A 17,979-nucleotide genomic window follows, 5' to 3' on the forward strand; every position below is an offset into this window, starting at 1 on the left:
GAACAATAGTTCGCGACCATTGATTGCACTGTCTTACGCTTCCAAAGGGTCATTTACGTTGACAGGTCGCATATTGAACACTGCTCTACTGACATATATTCAAATTACTGCTTGTTGCTACGCCAGCGCCACATTTCAACCTGGTGGTGAAAATTTGGACTTTTATTCATCAGAATTCGCTTCTCCATAGCCTCTATATCGAGTTTCACGGCAATCCGTTGCTTCGTACAAGCTCCAAAGGGCTGTGAGTAGGGCATATCTAATTCTAAACACCACATTTCCACCTGGTGGTGAAAATTTGAACTACTTTTAACGCCAGCATTTGCTTCGCCATGGTTTCCATACCGTCTATACCAAGTTCCAGCGCAATCCGTTGCTTCGAACGGGCTCCAGATTGCTCCGAGTAGGGAACTTTAATTGTGTCAACATAAATAATATGCATTTTCATATGAATTCTTCTCTTAAATCGTCAGGGTTCACCTCGTTTTGCGGAATTCAGCACTTATTTCGAGAACTTTCGGTCGCTGGAGATGATTTTCCCGCTCGAACCACGCCCTGTGATGTCTTGATTAGCGGCGTTGTGTCATGCTTCCCGCAGGCAGCGACGCATTGATCCCACGACCCCTTGGGACACGCTTCCTAACTGGCGACAGCGCCACCCAATTTACAACACCGATTTCAATTATCGCGACATGCTCTTTGGGACTGCAACCACGTAATCAGATTTCCTGTTCAAAGTATCGGTACATTTATTGATACTTTCAAGAAAATAAAAACAAATTTCTGTCGCTTTCGCAGGTATGTAGACTTTCGCATACATCTATCATCTTACACGAGGGGAAGTCAGAAAATAAGGTTCACTAATTAATATCCAATACAATATTCTGTTTACCACTGTGGTAGTCATTTTGAATATGTATTGTACAAGATTCAAATGTAAGTGACATTGGAAAACCCTGCCATCTATGAATCTAATTTTCATCTCAGCCAAGAAGCTGCTCGATTGGAATAGAACATTATGATATTAATTAAGGAACCTTACTTTCTGATTTCCCCTCGTAGTTTTTTATCATGGCATAAATTGTAATCACAAATCTATCGTTCTATTTATGGTGGACATGGGCACGTTACCGATACCTAAAATGAGAGCCATCCCCAGTTAAACTCTGTGCGTAAGATAATTTTTAATGCAATCATTTGTTTCTCAACTTTTCCAGTTTGTTATGGTGGCGTACGTATATATTTTTTTACATTAAATAAGTAATAGAACTCTGGGAAAAACCGAAGTATTAAATTCAAAGTTCCCTTAAAATGACCCCCGGTTACCGTTTTTGTCTTTGAAGAACTTTGAAAACGAAAGGTAAAAGTGGTTATTACGAAATATTGCATACTTTACCCCCCCCCCCCCGCTCACACGCACACATAAACGCAATTATGTAATACTGCGTGTTCCGTTCAAACCTCCCACATTTCAATTCATCATTGCTAAAAGTTTATGAAACCTAATGGAATGCGAGTGGAACTAGACGAAAGAGAAACTCAAAGAATTTTATTGCATGACTTCGAAGTTCACCGTTCTCTCACCATGCATCGCCACAATCGCATAAAGCACAATGGCGACTCCGCAGCAGCGCCCACAATCTGTATTCTTTTATGCAGAGACCAAATCAATCATTAAAGTGCAAAGAAATTAGCGGAGAGAATGTGGAGGTGATACACCTGATGGGCAAACCATTAAGGCATGGTGTGCGAAGTTTGAACTTTGAACTGCTTGGACGCTTGGCGAAGTGATTTACGTGGGCGTCTCTGAAATTCCGCTCGAATTTCTTCCACCTTCTCCTCCGAAACAAGTCAACGAGAACCTCCAGATTGTTGATTAATTTATTAACACTTCCAGTCGCCAAAAACACCATGCCTTAATGGTTTTCCCATCAGGTGCTTCACCTCCATATTCTCTCCCGTAATTTCTTTGCACTGTAATGATTGATTTGATCTCTGCATACCAGAATACAGATTGTGCGCGCTGCTGCGGAGTCGCCATTGTACTTTATGCGATTGTGGCGCAGCATAGTGAGAGAACGGTGAACTTCGAGGTCATGCAATAAAATTCTTTGAGTTTCTCTTTCGTCTAGTACCACTCGCATTCCACTATGTTTCATAACCTTTTAGCAATGATCAATTGAAATGTGGGAGGTTTAAACGGAACATGGAGTATTTTAAATCTCTTTCCTTCTGTGGGTTCAATAATTCCTTTCCTTTCTCTAATTCTCTACAGTTTCATTCATCCCACTTTCTCCATCTTCTTTTTTACGATGACATGTAAACATGATATCAATATAAATCTAACTTAACCCATGAAAGAACCACTCACAATATTATGGTATGTTCGTAAATAATCGCGCATGTAGTTTTTTTTCCGTGAGAGGACGACTTGATTTGTTTATATTCTCACCTATCGTTTATATTCTCACCTATATAAAGTTGCCGGTACGGCGTACCATTGCGTACCGCCAGAAAAAAAAAAACACTATGCTTAAATTCAATTTTGGTATACGCACACGAGCACTGAAGCATGCTGAATAGACCATTGCGTGGAATAACTTGTTCTCAAAACGAGACGCCAAGTTATAGCTAGACGGGATGACCTTGTTCTTCTATATCCAGGAGCATCACTATTGAGACATACCCAAGCATCTTTTCATTGTAATCCTTGAACAACCATGCGCAGACCAGGACTCGAACTCGGGAACTTGAGAGATTCTCCTGAAGTTGCGACTTGCAGCCCGATCTGGCAACCACCTTTAAAGATAGCCTTTAGTTCAGGTTTCCACTGCGATAACAGAAAATGCTTCTGTGACATTGGTGGTGAGCAAATCAAACAATCTGACCGGGGGGAGGGGGGGCACATTGCTTCCCGCGTCCAAATTTTGAAGTTGACAGACGAACACCACGGGAAATTTTCATTAACAAATATATTGAAGTGCAAATATTCTGATTAATTAGAATTTTTCCGTGTCCGAAGTGGGACGTGCCACATAAAATCAGCACTTACCAAATTAATTTAAGGGGAGGAGGTACAATTACGCACCAATTGTGCATTTATTTCAATATCGCCCGAATAGGCACTGCTACTAAAAATAACCTGGGTGTATCCAAGAGTATTAATTTCTCTCCATGTTGCAAGTGGGGGAGTAAGCTGGACACGATGTTTGAAAAATATGACGAATAAGAATTTTCGGAATCCCGTGTATTCCTTATGGGGAATCAACTTCAACATCAAGTTACGGCTAATCAAATGGAAGTTTCGACTTTTCTGCTGGCAATCACTTCTTCAAACTGCCCTCTTCCCGTTGATATAATTTTCTATTCCATCGGAAGTTTGATAATCCCAATATAACAAATCAAATAATACTCCCGTAGGCCCAATGCATTTCTCCTTGCCTCCTGGCAGTGTTGCCAAACCTGGTGCGCATAAAAGAGCTATATTTCACCTTAAATGGAGTTAAAACTGACTTTCAAGGAGCTAGATTTACGAAGTGCTTCCTGGAGTAATGTTAGTTGTCATGTTAATTAGCTATTACCGTTAACTCTAAAATGATGACAATTTATTCTTAGTTTTCACCATCTAGATCCGGCGGCATCGCCCATCTCATGGTCGTATGAAATCGAAAATAAAGGATTCCCTGATAACAATATTATGTCAATTTCACGTCTAACATTGCGCTATAAAGAAGTAGCTGGGAAGATAAGAGAGAGTGGGGCGACGCAGCCAAATACAGAGTGTCCGAAAAGTCACGCAACCCGGTGTTTACGACCGTATAACGGAATAGCGAAACGGAATGAGAAGAAACGCTTTCTGCCAAGAGAATGCCCTGTATATTGGGAAAATTTAGAGAGACAAACATATGTAAGAACATGCATGTTTTAATAACAAATAAGCAAAGTGTTGCCAACGGCGGAAAAAAATATTTGCAAATCGTGTATATTGATGCACAGAACTCACTGAGGTAAATTATTGCAACATTTCACAATACCAACGAACAATTTGGATGGCCATCTAATGAATTTGACAGAAAAAGAACTTTGACGAAGTTTCAAAAACATTGCAGAAGGGAATAAATGGGCAGTTCCAAAAATCGATGTTTTCACAATATTACGAGGGACACTGGCAACACTGTTGGTGTCACGTGTCACTAACAGACGTGTTTCACCTCAGGCTATCACACTAAGGCACTTTTAACGACAAAGGAGAAAGTTGGTTATTCTCGAACATATGCAATAAATTACATACACCTTGCAACCCTGAAATGTGGTTTCAATTGGATAGGTATGTCAACAGCCAAAATTCCAGGCATTGGTCGACAGAAAACCCATATCAGTTGCATGAACTACCCTTGCACTCTCCGAAAATCGGTGTATGGTGTGGAATATCGCGACGTCGTATTGTGGGACCGTTATTCTTTGAGACAACAGTGGATTCTGCTGTGTACGGGGATCTCATAATGCAATTCGTTGCTCTCCTGGAAGAAGACGGACGTGATGTTTCGCTACAACAAGATGGAGCAACTTGCCATACATCTAATGAATCTCTTCGTATGCTGAGAGAATTTTTGGTGATCGTCTAATATCCAAGGATTTATGCCCCATTCGCTCGCCCGATTTAACATCTGGAGATTTTTTTCTGTGGGGTTACTTAAAGGGGAAAGTATACCAAACGGGACCCAGAACATTGGAGGAGCTGAAACGAAACATTACACAGGAAATTAATAATATCGGTGCTGAAACCCTCAGGAAGGTATCTGAGAACATGATCAAGCGAACCAACTTATGTATCCAAGAAAACGGTGGACACTTCAAACATTTGCTTTAATTTGTAGTGATACCCACATTTCAGGATTGCAAGGTGTATGTAATTTATTGCATATGTTCGAGAATAACCAACTTTCTCCTTTGTCGTTAAAAGTGCCTTAGTGTGATAGCCTGAGGTGAAACACGTCTGTTAGTGACATGTGACACCAACAGTGTTGCCAGTGTCCCTCGTAATATTGTGAAAACATCGATTTTTGGAACTGCCCATTTATTCCCTTCTGCAATGTTTTTGAAACTTCGTCAAAGTTCTTTTTCTGTCAAATTCATTAGATGGCCATCCAAATTGTTCGTTGGTATTGTGAAATGTTGCAATAATTTACCTCAGTGAGTTCTGTGCATCAATATACACGATTTGCAAATATTTTTTTTCCGCCGTTGGCAACACTTTGCTTATTTGTTATTAAAACATGCATCTTGGCAGAAAGCGTTTCTTCTCATTCCGTTTCGCTATTCCGTTATATGGTCGTAAACACCGGGTTGCGTGACTTTTCGGACACTCTGTATAACAATATCTCGTCACGTGCAAAATATATAATCATGGCAAAAGTTGGTCTATGTGGGCAGGAACCAGTGATGGCATCATAGTGAGGCACTGGGGCAGGCGCCCCAGTTCACAGCCAAACGAGTGCACGAAAGATCCAGATCTGGCTCCAAGAGAGCTAAGTTGGCAACACTGACTCGGAGGAAAAAGCCGGGCGGTGGCTGTCCCACATGCTCATGATTTCTGCCAGAGGGAACAAAAAAACCAAAAAGCCTAGACATAGTTGAACATACTCTCTATGATTATGCCATAATTTATTTATTAATATTAAAGTTCAAGGATATATATCAATTGAAGGGTTCGGATGTAAAGCATGGTAAGTGACACTTTGGTTATTTTTTAGTTACAAAGTAAAATGTGCCATCCTTAATTTTTCGAGTGAAATTTCCATGTCATATAATTTGCATTATACTCAGTGAAGCCTTCTAAAATTGGTAAACACAAAACAAAAACAATTTATCTACGGTATCGCTTCTAATAACCTTTTTTTCTTAATGAACTCATTACCAAAATGCCACTTACCATGTTTTACACCCGAGCCCTTAAATTTACACATAAAGTTTAAAAATTTACTAAAAGGTATTTCCTAGTAAAATTGTTAGAATCTGAGAATCAACTTTTAAAAAAGGAATTCTCCGGGCCGCGAGCTCACGAAGGTTGAGAACCATTGGTTTATGTTAGTTTAGTAGAAGAAAAGCGTTGGAAACCAAGAATAATGCAAACACATACTGCAATTGTGAAGTATACCAACTGGAGGCAGTTGTAAGTACGCCACTGGCCATATTGTTGGTATATTATATTTGTGTTCCAGTGATTTCCCAAGCGATGCAAACAAACCCAGCTGAAATGTTTTCCCGTGACGTTATTCCTTTCTTCGCTAGTTTATTCGCAATCTGCTAAGGGGGACGCATATGGCTACTTTCCGCAATTTCTTTCTAATCCAGCTGGAGGAAGCGTGTGGAGCAAACTCTCGAAAAAGAAATGAAAAAGAGGAAAAGCTGACGAAGTCGCGCTCCGAAGGAAAATCACTTTCCCGCGAAGAAGCGAGAGAAAAGGAGTTTGACAAGTGCAGCACGCGGGACCTCCGGACAATATGGCCGGGCGGGTAATATGGCTCACACGGTGGAGTTGTCGTCTAGGTCAGCAGAACAGATTGGCCTCGTTTCCGGAAAACGTTTCCCTCCGGTGGAACGGCTGAAGGGTCCTTCGATTGAGGGAGGGGGAGAGTGCTGGTGGAAGGGGGAAGCTGCAGACAAGTGGACCTTTTAGGTGACTTTATATCATGTAACCTTTAAATTCGATTTTAAGGTGTGACCAGTGGCGTAGGTGCAATTTTATCTCAGGAGTGCCAACTATTCTCTTTTAGAGCAGGGTGTCAGCCACCTTTGTCTTTCCCCATCTCTTACTTAGCTCCCATTATTGGGAAATTAAAGCGTAGTGGTAATATCGTCACGTTGTAATCAGGACACCTGAGAAGGAAAGTAATAAAGAGAATTTGTAATTTTGCACATGTAACAGCTATTTACAAAATAATCGTGGACGAAGTTTTTTTATGGTATGGAAAACTTTTCGATCCAGTGAAGCCTTAAGAAGTTCGATTCAACCCCCCACCCCAAAGTTATACCTATTGTGCGAGAGGTCCTGGGTTCGATTCCAGGTGGAGGACCCAGCGTTGACCCAGCATCGTGACGACTAGGGTGCTGCATGAAGAGAATTTTTCTCCAGAGCCCGGTAGTTCACACGGGATACGCTAGATGACGCACAGAATTAATGCCTCTTCGCTCGAGCGAATAACACTCGAACAAGCGGTATATACTCCAAGCTCGATAGTACAGTTACACGTATATCAGTCATTTGTCTGTGGTAGTGGCCCTGACATATGGATCGTGAAGTGATAGATCCAGTGAAATTGAAACTTAAGGCGAAGAGGGACAATTACGCACCAGGCATGCATTTATTCCAATATCGTCGGAATGAGCAATGCTACTAAAAAGATCTCCGCCAGAAATGAAGAGTATGAATTTCTCCCCATGTGGCAAGTGGAAGCGGTTTCCTAATTTGATTATTAAGCCTTATACGATTCTTGAAAAATATGATGAATTAGTATTTACAGAATCCCATGTATTTCTTATGGGACATCAACTTCAACTTCAAATTAGGCTAATCGAATGGGAGTTTCGACTTTTCCTACTACTATGACATAGTTCAACGTGTCCTTTTTCCGTCCATGTACTTTTCTACGTCATCGGATGTTTGATATTCCCGAGAGAACGAATAAAATAATGGTCCCATAAGCCTAGTGCATTTCTCCTTGCCTCCTACGGCCATCCTGGCAGTGTTGCCAAACCTGATGTGCACAATAGAGCTAAATTTAACCATTAATATAGCTAAAGAGGACTTTCAAGGAGCTATATTAACGAAGGCTGCATAAAGTGCCTACTAGGGTAATTTTAGTTGTCAGAGGGGTAGGGGTTCTGCTATTACCGTTAGCTTTAAAGTGATGGCAATTTATTCTTAGTTTTCACCGCCTAGATTTGGCGGCATCACCCATCTCAATAATCCAATGATGTTAATATAAAATCGAAAATAAAGGGTTCCCGGATAACAAAATTGTCATCTTCATCTTAGCCACAGCGCTATATATAAAAATACATGGGGAGGAAAGAAGAGGTGGGTGACGCAGCCTATACGTATATGAATATCACTTCACGTGCAAAATGTACACTCATGGCAAAAGTGGTATTTATGGGCCGGAGCAGTGGTGGCATCATAGTGGGGCAGAGGGCGGATGCCACAGTTCACAGTCAAACGAGTGCACGAAAGAGCCAGATCTGGCTCCAAAAGAGCGAAGTTGGCAACAGTGATCAGCAGCTGCCCCAGCGAGAAAGACCAAGGGGAAATTGTCCCTCCTCGCCTTAAGTAAACACAGTTATCATCTCCATGTTAATATGTATTTTTGTCTATCTTAACAATACGGTGATATATGGAAATCTAATTGATGATTATGGTCTGAAACTGCCTAGGCGGAGATTTTATACAAATGTTTTTCTACGATTATTGTCACATTGAAATGATGTTCGATTAAAAATGTTATAACTGGATCTTATTATTTCGCAGAATATAATTGATTTATGTTTTCCCGTAGTGAACAATGACATGCAGGTCTTTGTACTGTGATACAATATTTTGAATTGCTAACACAGGTCTGTCAGCATATTTATCCAGAAGTTACACTTTACATTTCGGTCTGTAGACAGTGACTGATTAAGGCGGGTGCTATTGATGCTGCAGCATTTGGCCCATTCCTGAAATAGGCCCAGATGAAAACAGACGAGAATTTTCCGAAAGCTGAACAGTTTTCTTTTGCTATATTAACCTGAAAATAAATCTTAGAATGAAATTTTGAGCCCCTATTTCGGACGCCTAGACACAGCGTTACTTATTATTAAAGCCCGGATTTCTATGTAATTACATATTTTTTCCTTTATATGTACAAGCGTGGAATTAAAATATATTGACGAATTACGTCAGTAGAGATGTCGCAGTGAAGTTTTATATTACATATTTTTACATATTTTACTAAAAGTTACATATTCCTAAGATATGAAATATTTTTTACATAAAACAGTCCTTAAGAGGAAAATCCAATGAACTTTTGGCTTACTAGTTAAAAAAGTATCTTCTCACTTCCCTCCCCATTTCCAGGTCTAAAAAAATATAGTAACTTAAAAGTGCGATTTGCCTTCGTTGTACGTACATAGCAGTTCGTTGATTCGCAGCATCGTAACAATTACATCAAGATTCGACAGTGTTTCAGTTTCCAGTTTGTAACATGGAGCGGCAAGCAACACACAGCGAACGAAGAGAACCAACAATGGAAGGCGGCAAGTACAACGCTGAGAGGCACTTACCTTTCATCCGTACATTGTTGTGATCGTTTTGATTTTTGCAGCCTGCGGCGACAAATCTTGAATGAAGTATTGTTAACTCCAGTAGCGTACGCATGATTTCATCAAGGGGGTTGTTATTTCTAAAACTTTTTTCCAAATTCACATTACCCTTGTTTTATTATACTTCAATTAAATAATAATAATCACAATTAATTAATAATACTTATAATTAATTAATTAATTAGCTAAATTAATACTAATAATACTACAAATACCACTACTTATACTTTTAAGTAGTAGAGATCTACATAAATATAGTATTTATGAAAAGATGAGAACGAAATTACTTTCTAGTCATTCGATTTTTATCAAATCCTGGGAGCATTTTGTTTCTTTGTTACGAAATAATTGTCTGGTCAACGAGGTGAGACATTTCAAGGGTGAAGAAGATCCATAAATACAAGGAAATATATTAAGATAAATTGAAATAATCAAAGTATGGAACTCATCCAAGGAGCTGCGGTGATCTGGTCAGTAGAGCGTCTGACAAGTGACAATCACGCGGGAGATCCGGATTCGATTCCCAAAATTGGTCGGAAGTTTTCCGGCTTCTTCCCTGCATAAATGTCCCCGATAATTCACATCTGGATTGTCTCCCTGTTCTTACCAACAAAACATTTTACAATAGTTAAGCTTATTGTCGTTTGAATAATTGTCTAGTCTACAAGGTGACACATTTTAAAGAGAGACATTCAAACGTGCTGCGGTATACAATACAATGGGAAGGCGAACTGGTGATTGTATTCTTGTCCGCCTAGCCTTTGTCTATACATTAGCCTCTTACAACGTACCAAGAACTTTATTTTGTTAATTCTCATTGTTCACACACACACACACACACACACACACACACACACACACACACACACACACACACACACACACACACAAAACATGTTCGTTGAAAACTGGCGTACGTAGAGGGGTGGCCGATGATGTTCCAGCCCCTATCGAAATTTCGAGAAAATCAGAATTTTCAAATATGAATCCGTTAAGAACTTTTAAAAATCAAAATATGTAAATGCGAAACCTCTTTTAAAGTGAATCCCAATGACCATTTTTGCCTTTTAATACAATTTTAATAGACTGAAAAGCTCCAAAAATACGAAATATTTTGTTATGCATCCTGCCCTCCAAAACGAAGCCATGTGCTATCCACATTTACTATTCCAGCTTCTCCCGGAAAAAAATACTGCGTACGTCAGTGTATTGAACATTGTTGCTACTGAGATACAAAACAACTTTTTTCTCTTTTAAATCATAGTTACCCTAACCTAACCTCATAAACTCGTGTTTATTTTCAAGGCATCACTCTCAAAGACGCGTGTGTTTGGAATGCTGTGCTTTTCTCCAAGCTGCATGGAAATAATAATTCAAATTATTATTATTATTAGTAGTAGTAGTAGTAGTAGAAGTAGTAATAGTAATATTATTGTCCCAGATCTTTGACTGAAAAATTGGCCATTTAATTTTTTTTCTACAGCATTTTTCATACTATTTTACAAGCTCAAGGGGGGGTTTAAACCCCGTAACCCCCCCCCTTGCGTACGCCACTGGTTAACTCAACCGTAGAATTTCGTATATATATTTCGTCGCCTTTTCAGTTTAACCATTGGAGTTTTAAGAAGAGTTGCCTCAGTATTTAAAGTGTTCTAGCTGTAGAAAGCTGGAATGGCTCCGCCTACCTCCTCGTTATCTCAAAAGTTGCGATCTTGGATAGCAGTCGATGATGCATTTGCTACGGATGGTAAATTATTTTTTTGTCGAGTGTGCGATAAAAAAGTTGGGTGCACTATGAAGTCTCAATTAGATCAACATGTTCGCACTTCACTTCATGTGAAAAAACAAACAACTACGGAGTGAAAAGAAGCAAGTTTTACTAACCCAGATGCAAGAGGATTCTTCATTCAGTGTGTTTTACAAGGAAATGTGCGAAGCAATGATTGCAGCAAACATACCTTGGTATAAAATTCAAGTACCGAAGTTCCGGGATTTTCTGGAAAAATATTGTGGCCGTAAACTTCCTGACGAGTCAACCCTTCGAAAGCGATATCTTCCACATTCCTACAAAGAAACTTTAGAATCAATTAGGGCAGAAGTAGGCAGTTCCTATGTGTGGATTTCCATCGACGAAACAACTGATGCTTTGGGACGGTATGTAAGTAATTTCATTGTTGGAACGCTAATTGCTGATTCTCCATCTACACCACATCTCATTGCATGCAAAGTTATAGAGCGTACTAATCATTCCACCATAGCACGATTTGTGAATGACAGTCTTAAATTGTTGTATCCGGATGGCGTACAAGAAGAGAGAGTTCTTCTCATGTTCACAGACAGTGCGTCATACATGTTAAAAGCTGCTACGGCACTTAAAGTGTTTTATCCTAACTTGATCCACTTTACTTGCTTGGCACATGCTCTCCAACGCATTGCTGAGGAGGTGAGAGGCAATTTCCCGGAAGTCAACCAACTTATTTCTTCCACGAAAAAGGTGTTTCTGAAGGCACCACAACGTGTGCAAGTTTACAAGGAACAATTGCCAGGTGTACCACTTCCTCCGGAACCTATTCTTACTAGAAGGGGCACTTGGATCCGGGCAAGTAAGTTTTACAACGAACATTTTGAAGAAGTGAAATCTGTGCTTGACTCATTTTCGGTGGACTCAGCTGTATCGGTACGCACTGCTCAAAATCTCTTCAAGGACACCAAACTTGCTTGCGATATGGCATACATAAACAGCAATTTTGGTTGGATTGATACAAGCATAAAAAAACTTGAAACTAGTAGTGGGGTTTGACCTATTATAAACTCACGAAAGTATGAACCCCCCTCAAGCAGATTTGCTTACACTTAAAACAGGCTCAACATGCCCATATGAGCTTTTTGCTCAAGTGTGGAACCCCGTCTAATCCAAGATTTTTGTAAAAAAGCCCTCATGGATTCCATGAGAAAGTATGACCCTCCTCAGATTGATTTGCCTACACTTATAAAAGGCACTTCTGTGAGATTGTTGTCCATAAACCTGTCAAAAATATGCCCCTCTTCATATTTTTTTTGACCACACCTAAAACTAGGCCAAACGTATTAACACACCCACCCACACCCACCCACGCCACCCACGCCACCCACGCCACCCACGCCACCCACACCCACCCACGCCACCCACACCCACCCACGCCCACCCACGCCACCCACGCCACCTACACCCACCCACACCCACCCACACCCACCCACGCCACCCACACCCACCCACGCCACCCACGCATATTTACTTCCGGTCCACTTCCGGTCCACTTCCGGTCCACTTCCGGTTTACTTCCGGTCCACTTCCGGTCCACTTCCGGTCCACTTCCGGTTTGCCTACTTCCGGTCTACTTCCGGTTTGCCTACTTCCGGTTTGCCTACTTCCGGTTTGCCTACTTCCGGTCTACTTGTGGCCAAGTTGTGGCCTATTTCTGCTTTTTTTATCCAGCATAGAATTTTGATTTGAATCCCAAGAAATTGTATATAAATACCAAAGCCAAAAATATCAACACACATACACACACACACACACAAAATATACAAAGCACACTGCTGAACCCAGCTGATATTTTTATCCAGCATAGAATTTTGATTTGAACCCCAAGAAATTTTATATAATATAGATACCTGAACATGCAAACATATTTTGAAAGAAGAAATATTGCAAGATATATAAAATCAGACCACCTGTTGGATTGTTTTAGGGAAAAATCTATCAGAGTATGATTTTTTTAAAGTGCAAAATGAAACAGAGGCAAGATGGGTACTTGACAGTGATGTTGGGTTTGGGTATGTGAGCATAGAATTGGGTTCTGAATATGATGAATTTGAATCCAATACATACTGGCATAGAATTGATGCATACCTGTTGCATTGTTATTGGGGAAAATATGTTGCTTTTTTTACAAAAAGTACTTCAAGTTTAGAAAAATTTAGGTTTTACAAATTTTTCCATGATCATAGAATTTATACAAACAGCAGGTGGCCTGTTGATGACATAACATGGGACACAACAATTTCCATACTTGATGAGGCAGGAAAATTGGACGTAAATTCTGGTTTATATTTTAATGAGTTGATTATGTACCTGCTTAAAAAACAATATCAATTCTGGCTCATTCAATACAAGATGGACTTAAATAATTAGAGTTTTTACTTTTTGTAGATGGAACCTCCACCAGATTATAAGTTAAGTCCATGGATTCTGTCACACCTATTCTAATACAATTAATATCACAAGTACTATTACAAGGCACGCTCCGCATAAAATCATAATTCCAAGCGATGGCATGGATTCCACGATTCTATATCATACATACTGCAATTGGAGCTTCAGCAGTTCGGGACTGTGCAATATATTGTCTACAAATGTAGGAAAAATAATATTGTACGGGTTGCAAACAAAACTCCCAAAGCTTATGTATTTCAGGTTTCTTAAATTTGAAACAGAATCCAAACTGTCTGGAAGTTCATAAAAGTGAGGCCATTCTACAAGCGGGTCTATCTCAGCTTCTGCATGATATATTTGAGCAAGAGGTGATGTGTTTATAATATTTGTTGGTATAGAGGTTTGTTCTGAGTACAATTATATCTTATCAATTATGAACAGCTCTGCTGCATGTTGTGATGATGAATATCTAGTCCCTAAACCTAACAGAGCTGTGCAGTGATGTTGTTATTGGGAACAGGATTCAAATCCTACACAGATTTATGGAAGAATTAATTTTTGCTATGAAATTATATCTAGATCCCTGTGCAATAATGCTGTTATTGGGAACAGGATTCAAATCCTACACAGATACAGATTCTTGCTGAGCTTAATAGGTGATTGTCATGGAAGATACTCAATATTTCTGCTGTTATTAGGTACAAAATTCAATTACACAGACACAGATATAATATCTAGATGCATACAGAACTGTGGTTTCTATAAATCTATACTCAATATCCCTATACCTGACAGCTGTGCGGTGATGCTGTTTTTGGGAACAAGATTCAAATCCTACACAGAAACAGATTTTTGCTGGGCTTAGAACTATTATGGATAGGTGATTGCCCTGAAATAATATCCCTATACCTGACAGAGCTGTGCAGTGATGTTGTTATTGGGAACAATTTTAACAGAGCTGAGGTTTCCATAAATCTATACTCAATATCCCTATACCTGACAGAGCTGTGCAGTGATGTTGTTATTGGAACAGGATTCAAATATACAGATTCTTGCTAAACTTAGAACTATGCCATGAACAAAACTGTGCGGTGATATAATTATTGGGAACAAGCTTCAAAACCTCGCACAATGCTGAGCTTAGAGTGAAGATACCAGTGATATAATTATTGAGAACAGGATTCAAATTTTGGATAGGTGATTACCATGAAGATACTCAATATTTTTGTTATTAGGTATAAATATTATTTTATTCAATTCTTCACCTCCATATCTATAACATCTCTGTGTAATTCCATAACAGTTCCATGCTCAGCTCACAAACAAATCTCATCTAACAGTTCCATAACAGTTCCATGCTCAGCTCTGTGTCTGTGTGAGGCAAGCACAGCTCTGTTAGAGATAGGGATTAAAAATTATTTTATTCTTCACAAATCTAACAGTTCCATGCTCAGCTCTGTCTGTGTGGGGATTTGTGCCTAATAACATCAAAAACAACACAGCTCTGTTAGTTCAATTCTTCACATCCATGTCCATAACATCCATAACAGTTCCATGCTCAGCTCTGTGTCTATGTAGAGCAGATAGGGATATTAAGTATAAATTTAAAAATTATTTCTTTCTTCACAACTAACAATTCCATAACAGTTCCATGCTCAGCTTGTATCTGTGTGGGATTTGTACAGCAATATTAGAGACAGAGTAGATGGGTATAAATACTATTTTATTCAATTCTTCACCTCCATATCCATAACAGCTCTGTGTTTATAATAGATCTTCACATCTAACAATTCCCATAACAGTTTCATGCTCAGCAAGGCTCTGTGTCTGTGTAGTTTCATAACAGTTTCTGTGTGGGATTTGTACAGAGCACAGCTCTGAGATAGGGACTAACAGTTAGGGTATAATTAATTCTTCACATCTAACAACTATAACAATTCCTCCTATCTATTGAGTGTCTAGATGTTATCTCATCCCTATGCCATGACAGTTTCAACTCTGTATTTGTGTGGGATTTAAAGCTTGTCCAATTCTTCACATCTCCCAATGTGTGGCATGAAATTGTGTTTTTTTGCCAAAAAAAATCTCAGCCTGGCCCTGTGTCTGTGTGAGATTTGAGGCCTGTTCCCGGTATAGGTAGATTTGAAATAGGATCTGTGCCCCCCGGCTTGAGAAAAAAGGGACTATGCATATTGTTTTGAGGTGGGATCTGAATCTCAGCAAAAGCCCTAATCACAGCGGAGCTGTGTCAGGGATTATAATTGATAGGATATAATTGTATTTAGAACAAACCCCCCTATAAGATATGATAACTTTCAAGCTCTGATGTTACAAACACTTCCCTGTATACATACTGGGCTATCACTATAATAATATTTGCCACATGTTCTGTAATCTTGTAATAATTATTCCTGTCGGTGATAAAAATATTGTTCAATTCTAACTAGTTCAATTCTTCACAATTCCATAACAGTTCCATGCTCAGCTAGCAGATAGGGATATTAAGTATAAATTTAAAAATTCACAAACAAATCTCATCTAACAGTTCCATGCACAGCTCTGTGTCTGTGTGAGGCAAGAACAGCTCTGTTAATAAATTTCATTCTTTCCAATTGTATAATTGAGCATAGCAAAAAATCTCAGCATGGCCCTGTGTCTGTGTTTGAGGCCTGTTCCCGGTATAGGTAGGTACAAATCTGGCAATCACATAGGATCTGTGCCTCCCGGCTTGAGATATGCACATTGTTTTGAAACCCCACTGGGTGGGATCTGAATCTCAGCAAAAAGCCCTAATAAAATATAATTTGGATGTGTTTCTGTATTTTTCAAGCTCTGCTGTTACAAACACTTCCCTGTATACATACTCTGCAACATATGGGCCATCACTATAATAATATTTGCCACATGTTCTGTGATCTGTAATCTTGTAATAATTATTCCTGTCGGTGATACAAACATTGTCACAAATTTCCTGTCTTGAGGAAATATCAACAAGGCTTATTCTTCACAATCAAATCTCATCTAACAATTCCATGCTCAGCTCTGTGTCTGTGCGAGGATTTGTACCTAATAACATCAGTACAGCACAGCAGCTCTGTTAGAGATAGAGATGATTTAATTATATTATTATTGAAACATCTAGAAATTATTCTTCACAAACAAATCTCATCTAACAATTCCATGCTCAGCTCTGTGTCTGTGCGAGGATTTGTACCTAATAATATTAGTACAGCACAGCTGCTCTGTTAGAGACAGAGCAAATAGGTATAAATATTATTTTATTTAATTCTTCATAACATCTCTGTGTCTGTGTGAGGCAAGCACAGCTCTGTTAGAGATAGGGATATTGAGTATTGAAAATCTAGAAATTATTTTATTCTTCACAAACAAATCTCATCTAACGATTCCATGCTCAGCTCTGTGTCTGTGCGGGGATTTGTACCTAATAACATCAGTACAGCACAGCTCTGTCAGAGATATTTAATTCTTCATATTTATATCCATAACATCTCTGTGTCTGTGTGTCAGTACAGCACAGCTCTGTTAGTGTCTGTGTGGGGATTTGTACCTAATAACATCAAAACAACACAGCTCTGTTAGAGACAGAATATTCAATTCTTCACATCCATATCCATAACATCTCTGTGTAATTCCATAACAGTTCCATACTCAGCTCTGTGTCTATGTAGAGCAAAACTGTTAGAGACAGGGATATTAAGTATAAATTTAAAAATTATTTTATTCTTCACAAACAAATCTCATCTAACAGTTCCATAACAGTTCTATGCTCAGCTCTGTGTCTGTGTGAGGCAAGCACAGCTCTGCTACTTGATAGGAATATTAAGTATAGATTTAAATTTCATTCTTCACAAACAAATCTCATCTAACAGTTCCATGCTCAGCTCTGTGTCTGTGTGAGGCAAGCACAGCTCTGTTAAATATAGGAATATTAAGTATAGATTTAAATTTTATTCTTCACAAACAAATCTCATCTAACAATTCCATAACAGTTCCATGCTCAGCTGTGTGTCTGTGTGGGATTTGTACAGCAACATAGCTTTGTTAGAGACAGAGTAGATGGGTATAAATATTATTTCATTCAATTCTTCACCTCCATATCCATAACAGCTCTGTGAAATTTATTGTTCACATCTAACAATTCCCATAACAGTTTCATGCTCAGCAAGGCTCTGTGTCTGTGTAGATAGGGATATTAATATTTCATTCCTTCATAACAGTTCCTGTGTCTGTGTGGGATTTGTACAGAGCACAGCTCTGAGATAGGGACTAACAGTTAGGGTATAATTAATTCTTCACATCTATTGAGTGTCTAGATGTTATTTCATCCCTATGCCATGACAGTTTCAAGTCTGTATTTGTATGGAATTTAAAAACTTGTCTGAAAAGTGGCAATCAATGCCCAT

Source organism: Lepisma saccharinum, chromosome 5 (genome assembly GCF_977018435.1).
Source record: "Lepisma saccharinum chromosome 5, izLepSacc3.1, whole genome shotgun sequence".
Taxonomy (NCBI): domain Eukaryota; kingdom Metazoa; phylum Arthropoda; class Insecta; order Zygentoma; family Lepismatidae; genus Lepisma; species Lepisma saccharinum.